Source organism: Camelus ferus, chromosome 5 (genome assembly GCF_009834535.1).
Source record: "Camelus ferus isolate YT-003-E chromosome 5, BCGSAC_Cfer_1.0, whole genome shotgun sequence".
Classification (NCBI taxonomy): Eukaryota; Metazoa; Chordata; class Mammalia; order Artiodactyla; family Camelidae; genus Camelus; species Camelus ferus.
This window is the reverse complement of record NC_045700.1, coordinates 52,127,987-52,154,898: the sequence shown is the minus strand read 5'-3', so window position 1 is coordinate 52,154,898 and position 26,912 is coordinate 52,127,987. Positions and strand designations below refer to the sequence as shown.

General features: G+C 35.7%; 1 long non-coding RNA gene across 1 annotated transcript in view; it reads right to left on the bottom strand.

The window, feature by feature from the left end:
- LOC116663690 overlaps positions 1-26,912 on the bottom strand; it is a 548,421-nt gene that overhangs the window by 392,241 nt on the left and 129,268 nt on the right. Inside the window, exon 2 of the long non-coding RNA XR_004319970.1 lies at positions 7,351-7,434. This is a non-coding gene — a long non-coding RNA (uncharacterized LOC116663690). The remainder of the gene's footprint in view (positions 1-7,350; positions 7,435-26,912) is intronic.

Sequence of the window (26,912 nt, the reverse complement as noted above, 5' to 3'; positions counted from 1 at the left end):
TGCAGGATTCAGAGAGCTTGAACTTCAAGCTCAAAGTGAGAAGAGGTGTCTGAACTAAATAAATGTGTAAAAGAGATAGTACACTTGCAATTTCTAGGTTGGGTGTAGAAGGTATAGGAAGTTGATCCACCTTATACACTCACATTGACATTAATTCCAAATAATTTGGGAATAGTAGGAGGACATTGTCTGTGACAGCTGGATACATAGCTGAACTCACCGAGTACAGTTGAAGGCCAAACCAGAGCTGTCCCAGCCTGGGTTGTACATTGTTCTGAGTATGGTATTGGATTCAAATGTCACCATCCAGTGGTCAATCTGTTCTGGATTTCTGAGTCTTCTCTAAGGCATGGGTGAAAATTAGGTAATGCATCACATTGTAGCCATCAAAAGTAGAGTACAGACTTCTGCTTCCAAGAACATAAAGTAGACTTACTTTTCCCTTTGCCAAGTACACATAAAACCCTGGACATCATATATAAAAACTATTAAAAGCCTCTGAAAGTTGGAGAGAGGAAGGCTGATCAGCTAGAGTCTTAAGGACCCAAGGAATGTCATGGTGGTGAGTTCCCTGAGTTTTCTTTTTGCTTCAGATAGCCCAGCTAGAAGCTAAAGAAGTTAACAATCTGTAAATGCCAGTGGGCCCCCCAAATACAAGTAACAGCTACAACAAAAGCCTTCTCTGTCTAACCAAATAAAGGGCCAGCTTACCAGGAGAGAAAACTTTCAGACAATAACTACTGTACTCTAGACAAACACCACAGAAAAAAACTATGGCTTCACCTCCATATCCCTAGCAGCAGAGGCCAAGTGGGGAGTTAGAACTTCCTCAACCTGATAAAGATCTACAGAAAGACCCATAGCCAACATTATACTTAATTGTGAAAAGTTAAGGTAAGGAAGTCTGCTATCACAGCTCTTATTCAACATAGTGCTAGAAGTTCTAGCCAGTGCACTATGGTAAAAAGGAACTAAAAGGCACACAGATCTGAAAGAAAAAAATAAAACTATACCTATTTGCAGCTGACCTGATAGATGACATAGATAATACCAAGGAATCTACCAAAAAAGAAAGAAAGAAAGAAAGAAAGAAAGAAAGAAAGAAAGAAAGAAAGAAAGAAAGAAAGAAAGAAAGGAAGAAAGAAAGAAAGAAACTCCTAAAACTATTAAGTGAGTTCAGCAAGGTTGCAGGATTCAAGATAAATGTACAAAAATCAATTATATGTTTATATACTAAAAATGAACACTTGGACACTGGAATTGAAAATACAATACTAAAAAATGAAATAAAATACTTGAATGTAAATCTAACAAAGTATGTGCAGAATATGTGTGCTGTATCTATACAACACTGACGAAAGAAATCAATGAAGTTCTAAATAAATGAAAAGGCATACCATGTTCATGTCTTGGAAGATTCAACACAGTAAAGCTGTCCATTTTCCCCAACTTGATATACAGGTTTATCACAGTATCCCTCAAAATCTGAACAAGATTTTTTATAGATATTGACAAGATTATTCTAAAATTCATATGGAAAGACAAAGGAACTAGATTAGCTAAAGTAATTTTGTAAAAGAAAAATGAAGTACCAGGAATTAGTCTACCCAGTAATCAAGACTATGTGGTATTGGTGGAAGAATAGACACGAGGTCAATAAAACAGAATTGAGAAACCAGAAACAAACCTACACAAATATGCCTAATTAATTCACGGCAAAGGTGTAAAGCAAATCAATTGAGTAAAGATGACCTTTTCAGCAAATGGTGCTAGAGTAATTGGGTATCCATTGGCAAAAAAAAAAAAAAAAAAAAAAAAGAAGGAAGGAAGGGAGGGAGACAGGAAGGAAAGAAAAGTAAACCTCAGCCTAAGCTCCATGCCTTATACAACAAATTAACTCAGAATGGAATCATGGATTTAATAAATTTTTTTTTTTAAAAAAGGGAAAACTTCTTGGAGATTCAGGGCTAGGCAGAGTTCTTAGACCTGATACCAAAAGCATGACTCATAAAGTGAAAAATTATGAATTAGATTTCACCAAGTTTTAAAACTTCTGCTCTGCAAAACACCTTAAGAGGATGAAAATACAAACTACAGAGTGGAAGAAAATATTTGCAAGCCACATATCTCACAAAGGACTAGTACAGGGATGTTCATTTTATAGTGCTTCACTTTGTTGTGCTTCTCAGGTATTGCAACCTTTACAAAATGAAGGGTTTGCATGGAGCAAGTCTATTGGAACCATTTTACCAACAGTATTTGCTCAGTTCTTGTCTCTATGTCCCATTTTGATAATTTCTGAAGTATTTCAAACTCTTTTACTATCATATGTGTTAATGATGAACTGTGATCAGTGATCTTTGACATTACTATTATAATTATTTTGGGGGTACCCTGAAACCATGCCCATGTAAGACAATGAACTTAACTGATAAAATGTTTCTGTTCTGACGGCTCTACCTACTGGCTAGTCCCCCATCTCTCTCCCTCTCCTCAGACCTCTCTATTCCCTGAGACACAACAATATTGAAATTAGGCAAATTCATAACCCTAACATGGCTTCTAAGCATTCAAGTGAAGGGAAGAGTCACACATCTCTCACTTTAAATCAAAAGCTAGAAATAATTAGGCTTAGTGACAAAGGCAAGTTGAATGCCAGGATAGGATGAAAGCTAGGCTTTATGTGCCAGTTAGCCAAGTTGTAAATGCACAGGAAAAGTTCTTGAAGAAAATTAAAAGTGTTACTCCAGTAAACGAAAGAATAATATGAAAGTAAAATAGTCTATTGCTGATATGGAGAAAGTTTTAGTGGTCTGGATACAAGGTCAAATTAGCTACAACATTTCGTTAAGCCAAAGCCTAACCCAGAGCGAGGCCTTAACTCTCTTCAATTCTATGAAGGCTGAGAGAGGAGAGGAAGCAGAGGAAGAAAAGCTGGAAGCTAGCATAGGATGGTTCATAAGCTTTCAGAAAAAAGCCATCTCCTTTACATAGAAGTGCAAGATGAAAAAGCAAGTCCTGATGTAGAAACTGCAGTAAATTATCCAGAAGATCTAGCTCAGATAACAAATGAAGGTGGCTAAATACAGATTTTCAATGTTGATAAAACAGCATTCTAGGACTTTCACAGCTAGAGAAGAGAAGTCAAAGCCTGACTTCAAAGCTTCAAAGGACAGGCTTATGCAGCTGCTGACTTTAAGTTGAAGCCAACACTAATTTACCATTCTGAAAATCCCTGAAAAATTATGGTAAACCTACTCTGCTTATCTCAAAAAACAAAGCTTAGGTGACAGCACATCTGTTGACAGCATGGTTTATTGTTTATTTTAATCCCACTGTTAAAACCTACTGATCAGAAAAAAAAGAAAAATTCCTTTTAAAATATTACTGCTCATTGACAATGTACCTGGTCACTCAAGAGCTCTGATGAAGATATATAATGAGATTAATGTTGTTTTCATCCATCCTGCAGCCCATGGATCAAGAATTAATTTTGACTTTTAAGTCTTATTCTTTAAGAAACACATTTCATAAGGCTATAGCTGCCATAGTTTGTGATTCCTCTGATGGATCTGGGAAAAATGAATTGAAAACCTTCTGGAAAGGATTCACCATTCCAGATGCCACTAAGAACATTCATGATTCATGGGAAGAGGTCAAAATATCGAAATATATAGGAGTTTCAAAGTTGATTCCAACCATAATTGATGGCTTGGAGGTGTTCAAGACTTCAGAAGAGGAAGTAACTGCAGATGTGGTAGAAACAGCAACAGGAATTAGGAGTGGAGCCTAAAGATGTGACTGAATTGCTGCAATTTCATGATAACACTTGAATGGAGAAGGAGTTACTTCTTATGGATGAGCAAAGAAAGTGGTTTCTTGAGATGGAATCTACTCCTGGTGAATATGCTTGAAGATTGTAGAAATTATAACAAAGTATTTAGAACATTACATAAACTTAGTTGATAATACAGCACCAGGGTTTGAGAGGGTTGACTCCACCTTTGAAAGAAGTTCTACTTTAGGGAAAACACTATCAAACAGCATTGCATGCTGCAGAGAAATTGTGGGGAAAAAAAAAAAGAGTCAATCAGTGAGGCAGACTTCATTGTTGTCTCGTTCTAAGAAATGGCCATAGCCACCCTAACCTTCAGCAATCACCACCCTGATCAACCAGCAGCCATCAACAATGAGGCAAGACCTTCCACCAGCAAAAAGATTATGACTCACCAAAGGCTCAGATGACAGCATTTTTTTGGCAATACAGTATTATTTAAAGAAGGTACATACATTGTTTTTTAGACATAATGCTACTGCACACTTAATAGACTACAGTATAGCATAAATATAATTTACATGCACTGGGAAACCAAAAAATTCACGTGACTAGCTTTATTGCTATATTTGCTTTATTGCAGTGATCTGGAACCAAATCTGCAATATCTTTAAGGTATGCCTCTATCGAGAATATTTTTTTAAAAACTCTCAAAATTCAACAGTAAAAAAAAAAAGCAACCAATCTAATTGGAAAAAATGCAGAAGAGATAGAGAGATAATTCACCAAAGAAAATATACAGATGTCAATAAACATATGAAAAGATGTTCAACATCATTAACCATTAAAGGATTGCAAATAAAAAACATGATGAGCTATGACTACACACATTTCAAAATGACTAAAATAAAAAATACTGATAATGGTATCAAATACCTGGATCACTCATACCTTACTGGTGGCAATTTAAATAGTACAACCACTCTGGTAAAGAACTTGGCAGTTTCTTAAAAGACTAAATACTTTACTACCATATTACCTAGCAATTGCACTCCCGGGCATTTTTCCCAGAGAAATGAAGAGTTGTGTTTACAGACAAACCTGTACATGAATGTTTATAACTTTATTGATAATAGTAAAAAACTGGAAATAACCCAGATGTCCTTCAAAGGTAAATGCTTAAACTCACTGGTATATGCACAGCATGAAATACTACTCAGTGATAATAAAGCAAGAACTATTAACACACAGAACAACCTAGATGAAGCTCCAGAGAATTATGCTGAGTGAAAAATACAAATCCTGAAAGGTTATATAATATATGGTTCCATTTATATAACATTCTTGAAATCACAAAATTACAGAATTGGAAAACATATTAGAGATTGACAGGAGTAGGTAGAAGTGGATACAGATGTGACTGACAGGGCAACATGAGGCATCCCTGTGGTGCTGGAAATGTTCTGTATCTTGACAATAAAACATCAATATTCTGGTTTTGATATTGTACTGTAGTTTTACAAGATATTATCATTGAGGGAAACTGAGTAATGGGTACATTGGATCATTATGTATTATTTCTTATAACTCCATGTGACTCTACCATCAACTCAAAATAATAAACTTAATTGAAAAGATCCACAGAACTAAAAAAGAAAAAAGAAAAAAAAAAGACCATAAGGAATGTTCAGGGTCAGGATGGAAAACAAGGAGTTTTCTTGAAACTGGGTTTCTTGGCATTGTTTGATAATCATATACATTTGAAGGTACATCCTATAAAGGAGAGAAAAAATACATTTTTACTTTAAAGGACAAAACCAGGTAAAATTAGAATTAGAAGAATAAGATTAAGGCTTAATACAGGAAAAGAGCTTTTCAGTAGTAAATGAGGGGGGTGTCCAACACTGGAATAAGTTGCCTAGAGAAGAAGTGAACTTCCAGGTAATGCATTCAAGCAGGAAGGATGCTGCAAAAGGCATGAATGCTTTTGGTTGGAGATTGGGCCTCTTTAGGGAATCACAAATTCAAATGCCAACAGAGAGCTAGCTAGGTACATAAGCATGCTAGGAGAAAAAGTAAAGAACAGTAAAAAGCAATGGGCTGTGGACAACAAAGAGGCCATCTGCCACTCAGCTCTCGAAGATGGCTGCCTATAAGAATGCTGACCTGGAGGGGTTAGATCTTCAGATGTTTCAAAAGAACCTGGGAATCTAGCTTTTTAAATGAAATCTCCCAATAATTAAAATTTACTAAGTTGCTTCTGATATTCAAATACTATGAAGTCTAAAACTGTAGTCCAAATAAAACTTACCTGGAACTTATTCTATTGTTTTAATTTTAGCACTTAAAATGAGCACAAAAAAATGGTTTCTACACAAAAAATGGTTTCTATCTGCTGATTTGAAAAGATACATGCACCCCACTGTTCATAGCATCATTATTTATAATTGCCAAGACATGGAAGCAACCTAAGTGTCCATCAACAGATGAACAGATAAAGATGTGGTGTGTGTGTATATATATATATACATATGGAATGGAATACTACTCAGCCATAAAAGAGAACGAAATTTTGCCATTTGCACCAACATAGATGGACTTGGAGGGTATTATGCTAAGTGAAATAAGTCAGAGAAAAAAAAATAGTATACAATATCACATATGTGTGGAATCTAAAAAATACAACAAACTAGTGAGTATAACAAAAAAGAAACAGACTCTCAGATATAGAGAACAAATTAGTGGTTACCAATGGGGAAAGAGAATAGGAGGGGGTTAAGAGATACAAACTATTATGTATAAAATATGTTACAAGGATATATTGTACAGCACAGGGAATATAACCAATATAGTTATTATTATATAACTATAAATGAAGTATAACCTTTAAAATTGTGAATCACTATATTGCACACTTGTAACTTATAATATAATATGGTACATCAACTATACTTAATTTAAAAAATTACAATCTCTAGAACAAACATTTTAAAAAACGATTTCTATCCTTCCATCCCATTTCAATTTCCAAAAACCTCTTATATTCTTAACATAGGTTTCTATTTCCATGAAGACATCTTGAACAAATATCTCATTTGCTGCAGTTTGTGTTTGATATTAAAGTAGCCATTAGACTAGTATCTTTCTGGTAAGTTCTGCATGTGACAGCCGGTTTTGGAGGGGAAGTCATTTCTGAAAATTCCAGTTTTATTGCATAATATATCATCCTTACCATATATTTAGAGATACAATGATGTATTATGTTTCAATGTTTACATTTACTTCATGAATATATGTCTTTTCTCCTAACATGATTGGAACTTTCTTGAAAGAACGTATCAAGTCTCAGGTTGCCTTTTTCTGTCCTCAGTATCCTTACCACAGAGTGAGTCACACAATAAGTAATCAAAAATGGTTAGTTCACAAGGTTCTGTATCAAATAATATAATTGAAGATATCCCTGGCCAAAAAGGGAAAAGTTGGAGTAAGCTAGCTAGAAAATTTATTTAGTCCTGCCCTCTATAGACTTAACCATCAGCACTATCACAATCTCCCAGCCTCTCAGCTGGACTTACCTTCTTGAAATTTTACCACCACTGGTGTTTCCCCGGGAGTCTTAAGGAGCTCTCCAAAAGGCAGTGACTGAAGATATCCATTCCCTGTTTTGAATTTTAAAAAGAAAATTTTAAAAATCAGACAAAATCTTTCTGTATTCCATGCATTTTATGTCACTGGGGCCTTGGGAGGAATTTTCACTGTAGGGCAGCTTAGATGGGATTTACCAACCATTAGAAGAAGTAAATGGCTCACACTTACTCCTTTCCTTTCTTTCTTTCAATTTCAAGTAGATGTTATGATATTAGTCAATATCTACACTATCTATGGTAGGGTCCTATGGTAGATTCAGAGTTTCTACAAATCAGGTAGAGAAAAAAAATGGCAGGTGGTATTTGACAACAAAGAAATGTAATGAATCCCCAAGTATGCCACAGATCTTCAACTTTCCATTTATCCAACAGTCACTGAGATTTTGAATTGTGAAACTAATTTTGTGTTCTTTAAATTACCAAAATTCAGACAATTTTATGCTAAGAAGAAAATTACACAGATACACAGACACACAGAAAAACAGACAGACACACACACACACACACACAACTCCTCTGTCCATCAAATAAAGTGAAAACTTTTAAGGAGCCACCCATAAGGTCTTTGACAATCAGATATAGTACTTTTTAGAACAGCTGGTAAATGATTAAGTTCAGCATAACTGGTGTCTAGAGAAGCTTCATCAAAAACTACTTTTAACAATGCTCAGTTCCACAAAAAGAAAGAGTCTGAGAATCAAAACCCAGTTTCAGAAACGACCTTACGCCAAGAGTGAAAGGTGTTAAGCTGTTGTGCTCTGGGCACATGCCCAGGGCAGGGCTCCTGACTTTTCAAGACAGCGTGGTTTTCACTTCACTGTTTCCTGAACTGACCTAATCATGTTCTGCCTTTCCTCCCAGGAAACTTTATTTCCTTTAACTTACGTCTTTGCCCCCATCTAACTTCTGCACTCTTAGTGTATTCCCTTGCCTGACTGTTGCTCCAAATATGACACATCCTTTTCTTTTTTTTTCTCCACTGATGGAGGAGTTATTTGATTTTCATGAAAGCATGTTTTTTATAGAAAGACAAAAAAAGGTCTATGTCCTACTGTGTATTTCTGCTTCAAAAATCATTTCTGAGGACACAAGCTGCATTGGGAATGGTTGACCAGAATTCTGGGCATGACAGTATTTAAACCTCAATACTAGAGCAGTTTTCTCAGATCCTGAAATGCCACAGAGCAGTACAAAAGAGACAGACATGCTCTCTGCTATCTCATGTCACCTTTTAGTCCTGAAAGAACAAAGGTAACCAAACAATAGACAATTTCTCTCAAAGTGCAGTTCTTTTGCTGACTTTTGAGTGTGAAATCTAAGTCTGGTGAAAGCAGTAGCACAGTAGTACTTGGCCTTTTAATTTTTGTTCAGCCTACAGCAAAAAGGAAGGCCATGTCTTGTTTACCTAAATTACTAGACCAGCCTCTTAACTGCTCCCCAACTTCTGCCTTTGCTTCCTTCATCCCCTCCAGTTTATTTTCCAAGAGCAGACAGAGTGAGCCTTTAAAACATATCAGATGGTCACAGACATAGAAAACAAACTTATGGTTACCAGGGAGGAAAGGGGGGCGGAGTGAATGGGGGGGATAAACTGGCAGTTCAGGATTTGCAGATACTAACTACTATATATAAAATACATAAACAACAAGGTCCTAATGTGTAGCACAGGGAACTATATTCAATATCTTGTAATAGACTATAATGAAAAAGCGTATAAAAAGGAATACATATATAAGCATAATTGAATCACTAGCTATACACCAGAAATTAGCACAACATTGTAAACAGACTATAATTCAATTAAAAAAATTTTTTTAAATCAGATAGTTAACATCCTCACTCAAAATTCAACAGCTCTGACTCTCAGTTGGAACTAAAGCCCAAGTTTTCCGCCATCTCCTCACACACTCATGCCCCTTACTGTGCTGATCTCATTATCACTGCCTCAGCATCCCTCACTCTATTCCAGTCACAACAGTCTCTTGGCTGCTCCCTGGACACACCAAGCACGCTGTAGTACTCAGGCACCTGCATGAGCGGATCCTCTGCTGGGACCACTTTTTCATAGACATCACTGCCTTCAAGACTGCTCAGATATCGACATCTCAAAGAGACCCGCCTCAACCAACCTGTAACTGATCAAAATTCTTTTTCCTCCCATTTCAGCTACCCCTCCAACTCCTTTAATCCTGATCTACTTTTCACTTGTCCATATTGCTTATTAGGTCTTTTGTATACTATCTGTTTATAATGGAGGTCTACAAAGGCAGGAATCTTTGTTCTATTCACTCAATTACCCAAAACAGTGCCTGGCATATGTGTGGTAGACACTCGATTAAATTTGTTGAATGAATTAATTAATGGTAAATTGGTTTGTATTTTTTTTCTTTGAAGATAATAAAGGTATTATCCTGGGAAGAAGAAAAAAGATATTGTTAACAGAGTAACTGCAATTCACAATTACTGAATAATAAAAAATTGTTTATTTTCTGAATTCAAACTCATGGGCTTCTGTTTGTTTTTTTCTCAAAGATTCACGGAAGACCCTCAATACCCAAAGCATAAAGGTAAGCTGTAAGGTACCAGGTGAATTTGAGTTAACAAGTGAACTGGAAATTTGGAGAACATTTTTAAATTGTTTTCATCTAAGAAAACAGACTCACATTTGCTTTCAGACTAGTTGTCTATCCACAGCTGCAAAAACATGGGAAGTAGAATTTTGGTCCAGTATCAAAATTCTCTCCAGAACTTTGGCTCAGTTTCAAAATTCTCTCCATTGTTTGGTGCGTATGTCAGTCAGACTCGTTCCTGGATCTGAAGCTTTTCCAGCAAGATGCTCTGGTCTGGGGCCTGGGACTGTGTCTCTGACTTAGACTCTTTGGTCTCTTAGTGCTGCTTTTAGTTCTCGCTTTCTAATCTCCTTGCTTTCTGGGTCTCTTGACTGTGTACACTCATACTCTGTTCCTTGAATCTTGGCTGGTTTCCGAATATTGATCTCTATCATAGATACAGAGATGTATCACCTAGATACTGCTTCTCAGAAATACTTGTTGACCAGCTGTGACAAGTTTGGACATATAGTCTCCTACTGCCAGTGCCATCAGGGACTGCTTTAGCTTCTAAAGGCCATCTTCCCCATGGTCATGTGCTTCCTTGGGGCAGCATGGACCCCATGATAGCCCAATATAGACCCACTAAGCAGCAGTTCTTGCTCCAGATGCCCTGAAGGTTGGCCAAGATATTGCCAGGCATGTATCACAAGCCAAATTCTCCCTCTGTCCAATCCTGCTCCTACCTCGTTCTCTCTCCTCCATGGGTACTGACCTCTAATAAACATTGTGTATCCCCAAACACCATCTCGGTATCCACTTCTGGAGAATTCAACTAGTAACAACTTCCAACACTCTCAACTAATAGAAATGTCAAGACTGAGAGAATTGAAGAGGTAGAAAGTGAAGCAGAATATAGATGAGCAATACTCAGGGAGAAATATATGGTACATGAGAGATTTATCTACTGCTGAAACAATGCTAATAACACATTTGAGTTCTCATTGTTCTATGTGTCCTTAGCAACAGCTCATAATACAAGAAAACTACTTTGCTTTCTTAAGACTTAGAGCCAAAACTCTCTTCTAACTCACCCTTTAGAAAATCCTCCCTTATGTTAAGTTGGTAATTCTTTTACAACAACAAAAAAAATTAAAACACATCAATTCTGGAGATAATCAAAAAATAGTTTGGGTTCTGAATGAAGACTTAGGAGAACTAAACTTACTAGATCATACAATTTATAAGAAGATCATCCTGATATTTGCATATTAACAACATCCATTTGTCAGAAATTCACTTTCAACTATGTTTTTCAGTTTGAACACAATTTTAGAATAGAATGGGCCTTTACTATTTCTAAGATACAGTTGGTTGGTACCACCTTGTGTTGGCTGGAATCATTTACCTTTACTTCATCATGATATTTTCCTATATTATTCAAGGTAAAACTGCCTTTGATCCAATGTAGCTAATATCTAGGAGACATCTTAGCTGGATCCAAAACCATGCATAGGCACTGCCTTCCCTTTGCCTGAGGGTGAATATAGTTAGCATCTTCCAAACCCCCCTCCAGTCACCACGCGACCCTTCTGAGTGGCTAATTTCTGTGCCAAGCCCATTCGGCTTGGACCCTTATGAGAAGTTCTGAATTCCAAAGGCTGCTTGTTTGAAAATTCATGAGCTTCTCAATGATGCAGTTCCTTTTTTGGCTGCCCCACTGCTTGGTTAGTTCAGACAACAAGCTGCTTAGGGATGGATAATTTTTCCTTTTAGCTGCCAAAACCTCCAGGGGGGTTGGTATTTCACTGCTATTGTAGAATTTTCAGAAGTTTGGAAAACAGAGAATTTTATTTTTTGTTTTGTTTTGATATAGGACATTTTGACAATGGCTTTGGCAGTGATACAAAAATCTCCATGCTTGTAAACCAGAATAACATTTGCAGCCATCTGGCTTGCATGTAGCACCCTCTGAGTGAGATAGATATAAAAACAGTAAGCAATTAAGAGGTTTAAAATGGTTTTCCCATTAGTTTCTGAACTGAACTACCCATGATAAAGACATAATAGGCAATGAAAGGGTTTCTGATTCTTTGTCAGCACACTTCCCATCATGATAAAAATTGTCTGGCACTTCCATTATTTCTTAATTTCTCAACCTGCCTCCACTATCCCACTACCATGATTTACCCAGATTTCTGGACTCAGATATTCTTTTGTCCTAAATATAACATCCTTAATCATGACAAACCACAAAATCCATTGAAAGATCCACTATATGCCTAGCTATGTTTATTCTCTCTTTTGAATGTGACTAAGGTTTGATTCCAAAGAACAGAAGAAAACTCTTAAAATAGCATAATATGAATCACTACCTTTTAATTTTAAATTTCAGGTCCTAATCTTTATATGGTGAACATTAAATATTTTATCAGGATAGTTTTAAACAATGTAACACAGAAGAAAGTTTTGATTCTTGAAACTGAAAAGACATAGCTCCTTTAGCTCAGGAATTATGTCTTTTGACCACTTTAAAATTATTCAAAGGTATTTCTGACAATAGCTACACATACCAAGATATATAAATAGCACCACCACCTTGGAGTTTTATCAGTTTCCAAGATGGTAATAGGAGATCAAAGTTATCTGAAGCTCTAGAAGCAAAGTTTGAGAAGTTGTGCTGAAAGTAAATGATAAAGTGAGGCAGGATTTGAGAAGAGAGACTTACTTTCCCCCATCTGGCGTGCTTCTTAGAATCCTATTCTGCCTGCCCAGAAAACATGATCTGCTAGTAACCTGCAGAAGAGGCTTTGTGCTATCGTGCATTTTGCACATTTTACATAGAGTAACATATTTTTATGCAAGGCTTTCAGAGATTTCTCACTTAGTTGTCAAGTTCAGAAAACCCAGAGCTGGAAGAGATCAGACAGGAATTTTCCCAAACAAATTAGCATGTTGGAGGATGATGTAAATGGCAGCATGAATTTCCCCTATGCTTGGGCACGCTTTGTAGCACAGCTAAGACATTAACAAGTGATGGTTTCCTGCACTTGGGCTAGTGATTTACGAAGTTGCTTCCTGATTTAATAGAGTGCTAGAAAGGATTGTTGTTATACCAACTAAAAGAATCATAAAATGGTAATGAATGTTATGAAACTTCATGAATATTTCATCTAAAGACAGGCTGTCAGATTTATCTGGAGGTTAAAGAGAACACAGGCCATAAATCACGCTCAAGATAGAGTTGCTTGAAGTTCATAGTTGGTGAGAACTGTTTACATGTTAGGCAAGGCTATCTGTGGGGGTTTATTACCTTGGTGACATGTTAGAACCCAGTTAACCTAAGATAAAGAAAAAATCAGGTTTAAAAAAAATCAGCAAAGTCTTGTAGGAAGCATTGGGGCATTTTTGAAACAAAATTGGCTCTATTGTAGTTTTCTCATTTAACATATTAAGTATTCAAAACTATAATCAATATTCAATAAAAAGGATCACAAGGCTATTAAACTGGCACAATAAAATGGAATAATGAGCACAAGAGTGTTCTTTAGCTATGCACACATAACCATCATTTATATTAAATCTTTAATATAGCATCAGTTTCAAGGCAATTTCTCATTTGGAATATTTATAGGTAGTTTAAAATTCACTACTTATTTTGTTAGATAGGTATATTTTACTTCTTCCAATACAACCCTCAAAACTCTGCTTCCCCCAGGCTACACTAATAACAGAAGTGAGATTCAGTGATGATGGGAATTTTACTCTAGCTCAGTAACTAGCTAAGAGCAAGCCCCTTAACTCTTTTAAATTAGGTTTTCCCCTCTTCCTATGTTTTTCAACGTATAAGAAATGTTATTTAAGTATAGATATAACCTTTCTGAAAATCTTTTAATTATCTGGCAGTGGAAATAGAAACCTAGCAGCTCATTCATTCATTTGATCAGTCACTCAGCATCATTTTGAGTGCTTACTATGTGATATGTATCTTGCTAGGTGATAGGGATAAAATGGTGAATAATTAAAATATGGTAGAACATTTTGCTAACTGTAGAACATTTTGCTTCAAGATGGGTACAGATAATTAAACAAGAAATTATAAAATGTGTGATGGTTGACATAATAGAAGCTGTTATGAGGGCACATAGGAGGGGTACATGCCCTAGAGTTTAGAGATCAAAGATGGCGCCTTGGAAAAAAGAATGTCTAAGGTCAGACCCACCTTAATGATAAGTAAAGACCTTGTGAAGTAGGATGTAGACTAGGAAGAAGGAAAAAACATGATCTATCAGAGGACCTGAGGAAAGCTTGTAATGGTTGAAGCATACTGAACGTGTGCTTTTTGGGCAGAGGATGGGAAGATGGGGAGGGAAGAAAAGGAGGGCATAGACCATGCCTATAAACCCTGCAAGGAGTTTGAACTTTACCCCAGGGCAATGGATTTCACTCTACCTCAGGACAATGGATTTCAGCAGTAATGACAGCATTAGATTCCCATTTCATCTTGTTTAGAGTTATATTTCTTGTTCGGTAGAGAAAATGTTTTATACTTCTACTGTTTGTACTAAAATGAAAATCAAGATTTTGATCAGATGTTTTAAAGTCAGTGACTGATGGGTTTTGAGAGTAACTTTATAAAGTGAGTGGGGAAGGGGGAATCAAATTATTTTTGTAAAAAATGTTGAACATCATCAATGCTCTTGAATAGTGGAAGAGAAGGTGATCAAATAAATACATTTCTCTAAGAACAAAGTCAGAGTGGGGTAATTACCCTGAAGAATTTCCTGATAAGAATGGAGTAGTTCCAAAGTTAGATAATGAGATCTGTTTCTGAAGGTCTTAAAAATAAAAATTGTCCTTCATTTTAAAGAAGAAAAAGTAGCTTACATTCTAAAGAAATTGTTCCCCTGAATGTCCACATCCTCATCCTGCTCAATATCCTGAATATGTTGTATTAAAATAATAACTAATATTGATTAAGAAAATACCATGTGTCAGTCCCTGTGTGTTTTACATATACTAACTTATTAAAACTCCTGAGTGTTTTACATATATTGGCTTATTTAATCCTCATTTTAAAATCTGTATAGTAAATACTATAATTATCTCCATTTTAAGATGAGGGAATTAGGCACACAGAAACAAGTTATTGTCTATGTCACACAGTCAGTGAGCTGCAGAGCTGGGATTTGAACCTAGGCAGTCAGGCTTTTAACCACAATGGCATGTCCCAGTGTTCTCAGTCATAACATATTACATAGTTACACAATTTATAGTTTTTATGGTAATAATCACTAGGAATAACAATGAAAATTATCACCAAAAAAAAAAACTGTTCCCATTTACCTTTGAATATTCTTTTATATCTATTTATGAGGGAGTTCATATTTCAAGGAAGAAGAAAATTCTAATTTGATTTTCTGCAAAGCAAACATACTTCTGCAGATTTGACACTTGTAACAATGTATTTGCCCATTGATTATTGATGAATGAACTCTGTGTTCTTACTGTGGTACTGGCATACAGTAAATGCACTGAACACATGACATCGCTTTTAGGAGAATAAGTAATCTTAAAAACTGTCCTTCACGGAGTATATCATACTGAACTGTCATTCACATTACTCTAAACTGAGTTATAATGTTATTATCTGGTAGATGTCACATCCTTCATTCAAAATGGAAACCGTGCTTTTAATTTCTAGAGAAAAACATCTCATGTGTTTAAGCTGATATATAGGGCAGAATACCAAAGCCTCCCCAATACAAAGAGTCATTTGTCCAATTTTCTGACCTGCTCCATCCTAACGACTAAGGACAGCATAGGATGACAAAAGGTTTCCAGCAGAAACGGATTTATAGTCAGAATCAGTTTCCTACGTTTTCATTCATTTTGAATGAATACAAAGAATAATCTTGCTGCTAATACAAATGCAGCAAACTGAGCCATTAAATTGACAGTGTGATCTATCCCACTTCACACTGCTTTATAAGCAAAATGTATCATTCTCGGGAGCTTTCTCCTGGTTAAATAATTGTAAGAAATATATCTCTTGCCACTACTTTTATTGATAAAACACAGCATGTCATCTTAATTCATCCCCCCACTGCTGTATTTTATCATCTTCTACCGAGTGATTGGGATTCTGATCACCCTGTGTTCTGCTCTCAGATTGAAAGCCTCTATCTACTCATCTGTTATTCTTCACAAAGCAAAGCTCTGGTGTAACATCTGTTTTCCCACTGAATCTTCACCAGAGTCTCAGATGCCAGCAAGCAATAACCTTGGGGTTCTCTTAGAAATCCTCAAGGGTCCCTGCTATGTCTGGGCTTGAAGCTAACAGAATTAATGGACAAAGTGCTGTTATTTGATTTTCATTTCTGAATTTGATTTGGGGTACATGAGCTTGGTGGAGTGCTGATAATGTTTTACTGATCTTTGAAGCTAGTCATCACTTGATGAAAGGTTTAGAAGGCTGGAAGCTTTAACTGCATATCTTGAATTTTATTTTCTCTCTCCTTCCAGTGATGTTCAATTAAGCTCACATCTTAATCTTAGAACACACATAAAAATCTGTCTCGTCTCAATTAGGTATTTTTAGGAAATTTTCCATTTCTAATAACAAATGGTGATTTAAAATTTCTAGTCTGAAATTGGCATCAGTTCGAATTCTTTTGCATTTTGTGACGGAATCTGCTGAAAATTTTTTATCCATTTAGTTCAAATTGTTGAGAAAGGTTATAAATTAATTTAAATCAGAAGTAGATTTTGGTCATGACACAAGTCAAAAGAAATATATAATCTAGAAAATTTGTAAATATTGATCACTTTTATAATTAGTAATAACTTATGCTAAAAGATAAAATGTATGCTCTAATCTGGTATATCTGCTTTATATATACACATAAATACATGTATGTAAATACTTAGACATAATACTTGTAAATATATACATCATGCTAATAGAAATTTTTCAGGTTTCTTTTTCCTCAGCTTTACTGAAGTACAATTGACAAAATTGTAATATATTTAAAGTGTATATTGTGGTGACTTGATATACATACATATTATGAAAAGATTCCTTTCACCTAGTAAATTAACAGATTCATCACCTCACATATTAATTTGTGTGTGTGAGAGTTCTACTCTCTCATCAAATTTCAATTATAAGAAAATAGAATTTTAAAGTCAATATTAGCAGCAATGAGTCATTTACTGTTTCATTATCCATTACTGCAAAACTGTCCACTCAAAACTAAGCAGTTTAAAACAACGATTTTTTTTTCCACAAGTCTCTCAGTTGACTAGACTCAGCTGGGGAATCCTCTGCTTCATGTGGGATTGGCTGGGGTCACTCACTCAGCTGCATTCTGCTAAAGACTGAGCTTCATCGGAAGATCCAAGAAAGCGTCACTCATATGTCTGGCACTTTGATGCTCTCCACATGGCTACTCCACATGGCTAGCTTGGACTTCCTCACAGCATCGTGGTCTCAGGATAGTTAGGCTTTTGCATAGCAGCTGGCTTTAAGAGAAATAAAGTAGAAGATGCCAGTCTCCTTAAGGGCTAGTCCTGGAATAGGCATAGCATCACTTGAGCCCCATTCTATCAGGCAAAGGCAGTCAAAGGACTAGCTCAAAGTCAAGGGTAAGGGATGGACTCTACCTCTTGATTGGTAGAGTGACATGAATATAGAAGAAAGGCAGAAATTAATGGCCATCTTTGGAGACTATCTAGAGCACTTTCCTAAATTTAAATTTCAAGGATCTATTTTTAAAATTAGAGTGGAAGTACTCTCAGCCTTCTTCATTACACTAGACAATAATTAATTTTCCCAAACTATTAGTCTGTCTAAAGCCCTTGAAATCCCATATGTTAAAAAATTCACAAATTAATCTGTGATGCAATCCTGAATATTTACTAATTTTAACACTGACATCAAACCTCATATTTCAGTCTTACTGTCTTTCCCTCACTGTGCTTCCATTTTTACTAGTCTTTTCTTCATTAGTTTACATTTTCCCCTACAATACAGTTTGAAACCAAGCAGAAAATAAAAACTGAAGTCAAACTTATAATGTGTTTACACATGTGACCCACTCAATTTGGTCAAATCCAATCATCCATCCAGAAGGTCAATAGGCATCATGGATCCTGAGAAGTTGCCAGGCAGTGTTTCCATCCACCTCACTCAAAGTACCTTCAGTTTTCAATTATCCACACCAGTGGTTTTCCCCATTGACAGGAATAACAAGAGATGACTTTACATTTAACAAGCGTTTAATAAATGTTAGTCACAAAATATCATTTACAAATATATCAAAGATAGTTATCCTCGTTCTTTTGTGTAAAAACACTGATCAAGACCCCAAAATATGCTAGGTATTGGAAATATAAAGGCATATGATCTCCTTTGCAAAGTTTCAGAAAGCTAGGGAAAAAAATGCTTCCTTAGGTTTCTGGTTTTGCTTTAAAAAAAAATCTTTAATTTAATAATATGAAACAATATAACCTATCCTCAAAGTTTCCATTTATAAGGGTTTCAGTATTCTCAAGTGAGATTAAGCCAAATAAAACTACTGGATTGAAACAAGGATATTTAACAATTAAAGGTTTCTAAAATAAAGACACAGGATTATTTTAGTGAGTTTTCTCATCTGCAGATCAGAGATTTGAGGGACATAACTCTGACACAGAAAAGTCCTCTGTAGGTTTCTACAAAATGAGAAAATCAGCTCCCACAAGATATGAGTGATACTTGGAGGGTTTGGTTTATTGTTAATTCAATACATATTTATTGGGCACCTACTAAGTGCCAGCTTTGTGCTGGGTATACAATGGAAAGCAAAAAAGATTCAATCTCTACTTTCACAGAGCCTCCTGTCTAGTGGTAAATATAGACATGCAAGTGGCTACAATCTCACATGGTCTATTTTAAAAGTAAGTAATACACTCACTGGGAGGACACAATAGGGTCCTCTAGTCCAGGACTGGGGGATCAGGAACAGTCTCATTAAAAAAGGATAAGTATAAATGGGTTAAATGAAAGTTCGCAGGGTGGAGAAGAAGAGTGTCCCAGGCAGAGGGAATAGAATGTGCATAGGTCCAGAGTTAAGAATGGATGTTCTCTTCTGGGAATTGAACATTCTTTCATCCAGCAGAAACACTATTGTGAGAGGAAACTGTTAAATGAGAGTGCAGCTTCAGCAGCAATCCTACCAATTTCTGAGAAGTGGGAAAGGAGGATTTTAGTTATGTAGGTCCATTAACATCCATATTCTAAAGATTTCCATTTATAGATCACATTGTGTACATGTTTAACTTTGACAAGCATATGTGTATGTATTTAAGTGTATCACACACGCACACACATAAAAGAAAGGGGAAGAAAATACATCAACATGTTAACCATGCTGGATGGTAGGATAACAGATGATTTTTTTCTAAATTTGCCACTTTATACTTTTTTTGTAGTTTCAAAATTTTATACATTACCACACACAAATAGTATACTTAACAGAAAAACAACATTGCTTAAATGGAACATAACATCTGAATATAACTACAAATGATGTCTCTGAACCTTTTCGTCAGTCCTCTGTTTCTAACGGACACTTTCTATGCAAGTGTTCTTTCTGATTTTTAATAAGAAATGCTTTGTCTTTGGAGTCAGTTGAATTGAGTGAGTAACTAACTTTAGAATATTAAGAAACATAGAAAAGTATACATTTCAACCATGTTCCCTACTCATAGAACATAATCTTTAAGTTTGGTAAATATATTTTATACATATTTCATATATATTTTCATATAAATACATATATATGTGTGTGTGTGTGTGAGATTTGAATCCAACACAGCACAAATTATTTTGAGCATGCTATACACATCCTGAATATTGCTAAAATCCATCTGTTACACAAAGCACCTCTAAACTTCCATAAGACATAAATAGAAGTTAACATTTTTCTAATTCTAAGTTTTCTGTTCCTTAGTCACCCCCTACAAGGTTTTCCCCATTATTTATTTGTAAATTCTACATATCAAACTCAAATCCACAAGATCATCACATGATTTGGAATTTAAACTCAGAGTGGACAGGAAAACAAACTTGCGTTTAACCTTGTATGTATGGGTGAGACCACAGAAGATGCACACAGAATAAATGCATCTGGTGACAACTGCAATAAAGATGGTGAGAGTGATGCATGTCCTCGAAAAGCAATAAAAATAAAAAGTGCTTTGTCTTCCTGGTTCCATATCTCAAAGCTGAGTTTATGCCATTTTCCATAATTCCAGGCATGACTGTCAACATGGAAAGTGAATAATCTAGTCTAAGCTCACATACAGATCTTCAGAAGCCCCTGGCATATTCAGAATATTAAAATTCACGACAATTTGTTTACTTTAAAGAAACTCTCACTTGGTTATCAAACATGAAATGTTTTATAGCTCAGATGTTAAAAAAAAAAGGCAGAAACCCTAATATGCCTGAATTATTAATTATCAGTTTACAGTTTAAGTCCTTACTTGGCAAAACAATTCACTTTTCAAAGATTGTTATACCAGGTCTTAGGCACAGCTAGAACAAACATTTGTGTTTGTATTAAATCTGGCTATTTCCACATATGCTCACTGTGACTTTAGGAATAGAGCCATGGGGAGAAAGGCCAGCAGTCACTCACTCACATTGTGCTGATAACAGCCATTTGGGTTGGTAGGCTAGCTGTGTCAAAAGACACACTAATATTAATATTTATAACTTGCCTTTCTCCTGCCTTAAATCTACTGAAGATATTGTCATATTTATCTTTAGGTTATTCTTGTAAGGACACAAGTACCAACTTTAAAAAAAAAAAGGAAAAAAGAAGAAAATGTTAAGAAGGTTTTCACACTACTGCTCACATGGTATAGTTCCAATTAAGAAAAATATCATGGGTATTTGAAGTTCCCAAACTGATATTCCCTGATTGGATAAGAAAAAGTGTTCCAGTTATGTAATTTATGCACAGCTGCCACCAAATCAAAAGTGTGATGAGATTTGCAGATACTAACACTATATATACAATAGAGAAACAACTTTATACTGTATAGCACAAGAAACTATATTCAATATCTGGTAGTAACCTATAATAAAAAAGAATATGGAAATGAATACATGTATGCATATGTATGACTGAACTATTATGCTGTACACCAGAAATTGACACAACTGACTACACTTCAATTAAAAAAAAAGTATGACTTATAGACTAAAAGAAGAAAGAAGACTGACCACATCTAAAGGAGACTGATTGGATTTGCAGCAACACTGTTGCCCTATTCTCCCACAGTAGGACATCTTGTTCCAGTCCTTTAATGTCTAGGGGAGAAAACAGCAGTGGGTCACTGAATGCCTGGTAACTGGAGAGGCTAAAGGGATCTGGGGGTTTATCTGCACCGTTTCCCTGCCTTGAAGCAGACCACCACCCAAACTATGCTGTGAATGGTACAGACACAAGTAGTGGGACAGGCGACTTTTAGTGATAGATTCTAATGAATCCAAACCCTTGTGTTCAACGAATGTGTCTTAATGCTTAAAATTACATTTTTGTATGTCATTCTTAGAAATGGAAAAAAGAATACCTCTAAGATTTCCTTCCCTCCCTCCTTCCTTCCTTTTTGATTTTCTAAACTAAATAAACTTCATTCCTTTGTAAAATCTTTGGGACAATTCACCAGAAAATCATATTTTGTGTTCAACAACTTGGCTTACCCAATAAAATCTGCAAGTAATAGAAAGGGCACAGGGGCCACAGGAAGTGAGCTCAGATGCTCTCAGATGGAGCAATGCAAGCTTCAACCAGTCATGAGGCCACTTGTAAATAGAAAGATGCAGCCTAGAAATTGTAGAATAACAAACGATTTCAAACAATGGATCAAAGAGAAATACATAACATTCACGTGAGGCATGAGTCACAGAAGTCACTCTCAAACTTTTGTGTGCCTTAGAATAACCTAAAGCATTAATAAACATGCCCCAGAGATGGAGCCGAGGAACCTGCATTTTTAACTAGCACCAAGGTAGTTCTGAAGCAATTGGTCTATGAACCACACTTCAGGAAACACGAAGTAAGAGTACATATTCTACTCCTAAGAAAAATCTATGCTAGTCATTTTAAATAGTCATTCAAAAATGCCCTATGCCCAGAATTTAGCAGAAGCCAGGGCAGAAAACAAGGTAGACAATAGCCTGCCCTCTTGGAACTTCTACTCCTATCTGTTGAACACAAAAAATAGGAAGAAAAAAATGGCCATATATAAGAAACCTTGGTAATTTTTATTATATGTTTCATTCCTGATTTTGCCTTTCAATATGCTTTATACAGTATAAACTTTAAACAATGATAATAGCTTAGAAAAAAATTTACTTCATAAAGTTTTAAATTCATATCCAGTGATATGTCTCCAGCGATGAAGAAAATATAGTAAAATATTTCATTAGGGCCTCATTAAATATTACAATAATTTAGAATTCTACTCAGAGATAACAGGCTAGAAAAGTCGCTATACTAAAATAAATCAGGCTGAGCTGAGCTGCTTCACTTGGTCTTCACATTGGGCTAAATTGGTGGGTGTGGAATCATGGGATTTGGGTAGGGGCTTTCATGAGCTTGGATCATGTCAGGTTGGGGCCCTTAACAAATTGATACCTAGGGAAAGAGTACTAACCACTCAAGAAGTCTGGTGGTTATCTAGTCAATCTTGACCTCTAGACACTTTCAGGTGAGCTGGGGGCACTAAATTTTAAAAACCTAGACAACAATAATACCCAATAATGGGATAGAGAAAAAAATTACTTTAGGAATTCCACAAAAGAAGAGATTAGCACAGTCTGGGATAGGAGAAAGTGTCTCGTGGAATAAACAACTCAAAATAGGCACTAAGAGATAAACAGAATCTAATAGCTAGAGGGGTATCTACTATGAACATAGTATGAGTACCAGAGGAGGGACTAAAGTAGCCTGAAAGGAACTAATAATTTTGAAATAGCAGGAAACAACATTAGACGGAAAGAATCAGCCTAGATAAGAGCAGGCCTTAAAATGCAGATCAACTGAAATAATTACAAATTTATTAAAGTGAAGATTCAAACAGATGTTGCTAGCACTGGATTTGTAATTCCCATCATTATTCTGATACCATATAAATCCTGGAATATAAGCTTGGAATCATGGCCAAAAAACTATTATAACAGGCAAATGCATTGCAAGTTGTCCTACATATCTGTTTGGCTAATAGAACATTCATTCTCTTATATATGGCCCAGAGCTGGGAAGGAAATTTTTCTGTTCATAATGAATAAAGTTTTCCATATATTAGAGAGTGCACACATCCCTAGAAGTACGTCTACTCATACATGAGGGAATTTGAAAAGCCAGTGAGCATATCCAACCCTCTCTGACAGAAAAATTATATAACTATGACATCTTGCATACAAATTCAAATCCTTAATGCCAAGGCACTTGTATTTGAATTTCATGTGTTTGAAGAGATGAATACCGTGTGTTCACAGATTCTTTTTATGTTTTTAGAGAATAAAATGGACCACAAATCTATCCACATTCCTTAATTTTTACGAAAGAGATTCTTTGTAAAGATAAAGGACTTTATTTTGTTTCAGAAGTTACCCAGCAAAGATTTTCATTTGATTGTAAACTATTACCAAATGTTTCAGGGCACTTTAGAAATATATGGCCCTAAGAGATAAGAGGTAAAGGGAAATAAGAAGAGAAATGTGAATAGTCATGCATGGACCTATCCTAAAAGAATTTACAGTCTCCAAAGGGAAACGAGATACACACACACAAACACACATTTATACACACTATAAAGTAAAAGGTGATGAATATACAAAGAGGAAGCAGGAGGATGTACACAAAAAGTATGGACTTTAAAGTCAACCAGCACTGGATCTTATTTTCAGTTCTGCCAGTGTGACTTTGGACAAGTTACTTAAACAATTTGATTTAATTTCCTTTTTTGTTATAGAATGGGTATAATGGTGCATACCTTATATAATTGTTATGGTGGCTAAATAAAGTAACAGGTGTATGTCATGTAACTCAGTGCCTAAGCCCAAGAATCTGCTCTATACTAGTGACTGTGGTCACTATAAGAAAAGAACTAATAAGATTCCATCAAGTTTCAGAGGAGGGAGAAATAATTTTAAGAAACATTATAGAGATAAAATTTATAAAACTTGTGGGAGGTTAAAACTTATTAGAGAGAAGGGGAAGGGAGGCAAGACTGATGAGTTTTGATGACAGATATGTTAAAGTGGGGCGGTGGCGCCATACATAAAAATAAAATCAAGAATGCAGGAGGATGAGGAGATTAACCAATGATGGGAATTGCTGTTAACAGAAAAGGACATCAGTGTTCTTTACTTGTCTTGCATTTAACAAGGGACTTTTATGATGTTTAGAAAGAGGAAGAACATGAAAGTCCTTTTCCCATGGGTCTCTTTTAAGTAATTTAAATTAACACGTTCAGCAAAAGTGCTTGATACTATATGAAATGTACTTCTATAAAACTTCTCTTGCACAGGCCTCCTCGGATCATGCAGCACAGCTGGTTCGGAATTACCTGGTTGTGCAAGAAAATGACAGATTTGAAAAATCTGGCTGTTGAGAAACAAATCTTATTGTACCCACCAAACCAAAAATGAATGCAAAATTTCAAAATCTTCCACATTAAAAGAAAAAAAGAGAGTCTTCAAATATAAGTTGATGTAAGCTCAGTTTAGAAGGTATCTGAATGATGAAATCCTCTATTACATGAAAAGATCTACAACAAACAGAAGAACCCTCAGGTGGTTTCACAGAGCACAAGTGACTTTCAACTTGGTAACCTACAGGAATGCTTATAAAGGAGTAAAAGGATGTTTCTATTCCTTGCGGGTAGGCTCTTCTTGGTCTATATCTAAATGCTTCATATATTTTGCATTCTTTAATTTTTCTTCAGAGGAGATTAGCACACTATTTAGAAATTATTCAAAATGTAAAGTTACTTTACAGTGCTTCTTCCACTGTGTTAATAGAGAAAACACTCATGTCTGAACTGACCTTAGTAACACATCCAGGAAATAAATGAATTGACTATGATTGTATGAACAAGTTTTCCCACAGGTAGATGGCTAACAAGGTTGACTCTGCCAGGTCACAGCAAATAAAGACAGATCTTAGAGCAGACTATTTAACTTCTGGAAAAAGAGATCACCTTTTTAATAAAATACTGCATTTGTTTAGTTCTGGATTTCATCCTAAAGTAAATACTACGGTTTTCTTGTTTTTGGCTTTCATAAAAGTGATATGCATAGCCTTTCCAACTGTAGTTTTCTGGTTAGAATTCTGAAGCTGTCTAGAACCCTACTTCTTCCATACTTAAAAATGAAGTAATAAAGTCATGGAGCACAAATCCATGAAACTACAGGGTATAACCCTCCAACAGGCACTAAACATCCTTTGGGAATGTGGCTCTATAGGAAACTTCTACCCAAGGGAAAAAAAAATCCCTTATCTCAATCAGTGTGTTGAAGACAGTCTTTCATCTTTTGACTTAACATTCATTAGTTCCTTTTTAGTACAGAATGTACAAAAACAAAAATAAAACTGTCCATAATCCCACAGCACACATCAACTCTGGTGATATTAGAAACAGAAAAAACAAGATGAATGATACATGAAAGAGGTGAGAAATTTCAAATACTATGGAAAGTTATGAACTTAAAGTCTCCTTTTCGTCCCCAGTTCCAAACCCTTTCTGCAACGGGGAACACTGTAAACAGTTTCTTGCACATCCTCCAAGTAAATAATTGACATATCCAGTATATTAATCTTTAAAAATCTTCAGACCAAATAATTATACAAAACAATTATTGTATGTCTTGCATTTTTTACTTAATATACTTTGGAGATCTTTCCTAATGAGTATATATAAGAAACCTGTTCTGTTTCTTAAAGAGCGAGCCAGGTAGTATCTCCAAGTGCATGAGTAGGAATTAGTTAACAATGTCCTCAACTGGTGGACATTTAGGCTGTGTCCAATTTTGTTTCATTTTGTTTTTCAAATACAAATAATGCAGTGATAAACACACTGCACATAACTTGAAGAATGATCGTGAGCATATGCATAGGAAAAATTTCCTAAAAGGGAATTGTCTGGAAAATACTATTTTCACTTAAATTTTTCATAGATATTACTACATTTTTTTCCAAAATATAAGGCCAGTTTACACTCCTCATGTCTGTATGAGACTGCCTACTTCCTCCTGCCTCACCAAATTTCACAAAAAGATGTTGTGGTCCTAACCCCCACTATTTGTGAATATGCTTTTGCAGATGATCTAATTCAGATAAAGTTGTTAGAGTGGGCTCTTATCCATTACGACAGTGTCTTTAGGAAGAAAGGAAATTTGACAAGAGACAGACAAGCACACAGGGAGAATGTCATGTGAAGATGGAGGTGGAAATCAGAGTGATGCAAAAGGAATGCCAGGGATGTGGCTGCCTGTGAACCACCAGAATCAAGGGGAGAGGCATGGAGCAGATTCTCCCTCACAGCCCTGAAAGGAAACCAACACTGCCCACACTGTAAGCAGTTAGGGTACGGGGTCCCTGGAAAGACAGCCAGGCATGGCTTTCTTGACAGAAGAGAAGCCATTTTTGGCCTAAGTCATCCTGTGATCTAAGCCTGACCACAATGCTTGCCCTTGAAAGGTCTTGGTAATCAAGATCTTAAGAAGACAAAAGAATGCAGAAACAAATGACTGTTATCAGGCAAGAGAAGTAACAATAATGTGTGTCTCCTTTTCACTATTTTAGTTTTCCCATTTAACTTTATTACTTAGTACTTCTACAAAACACTAAATAATAGGGCTGATAGTGATACCAAGCAGGA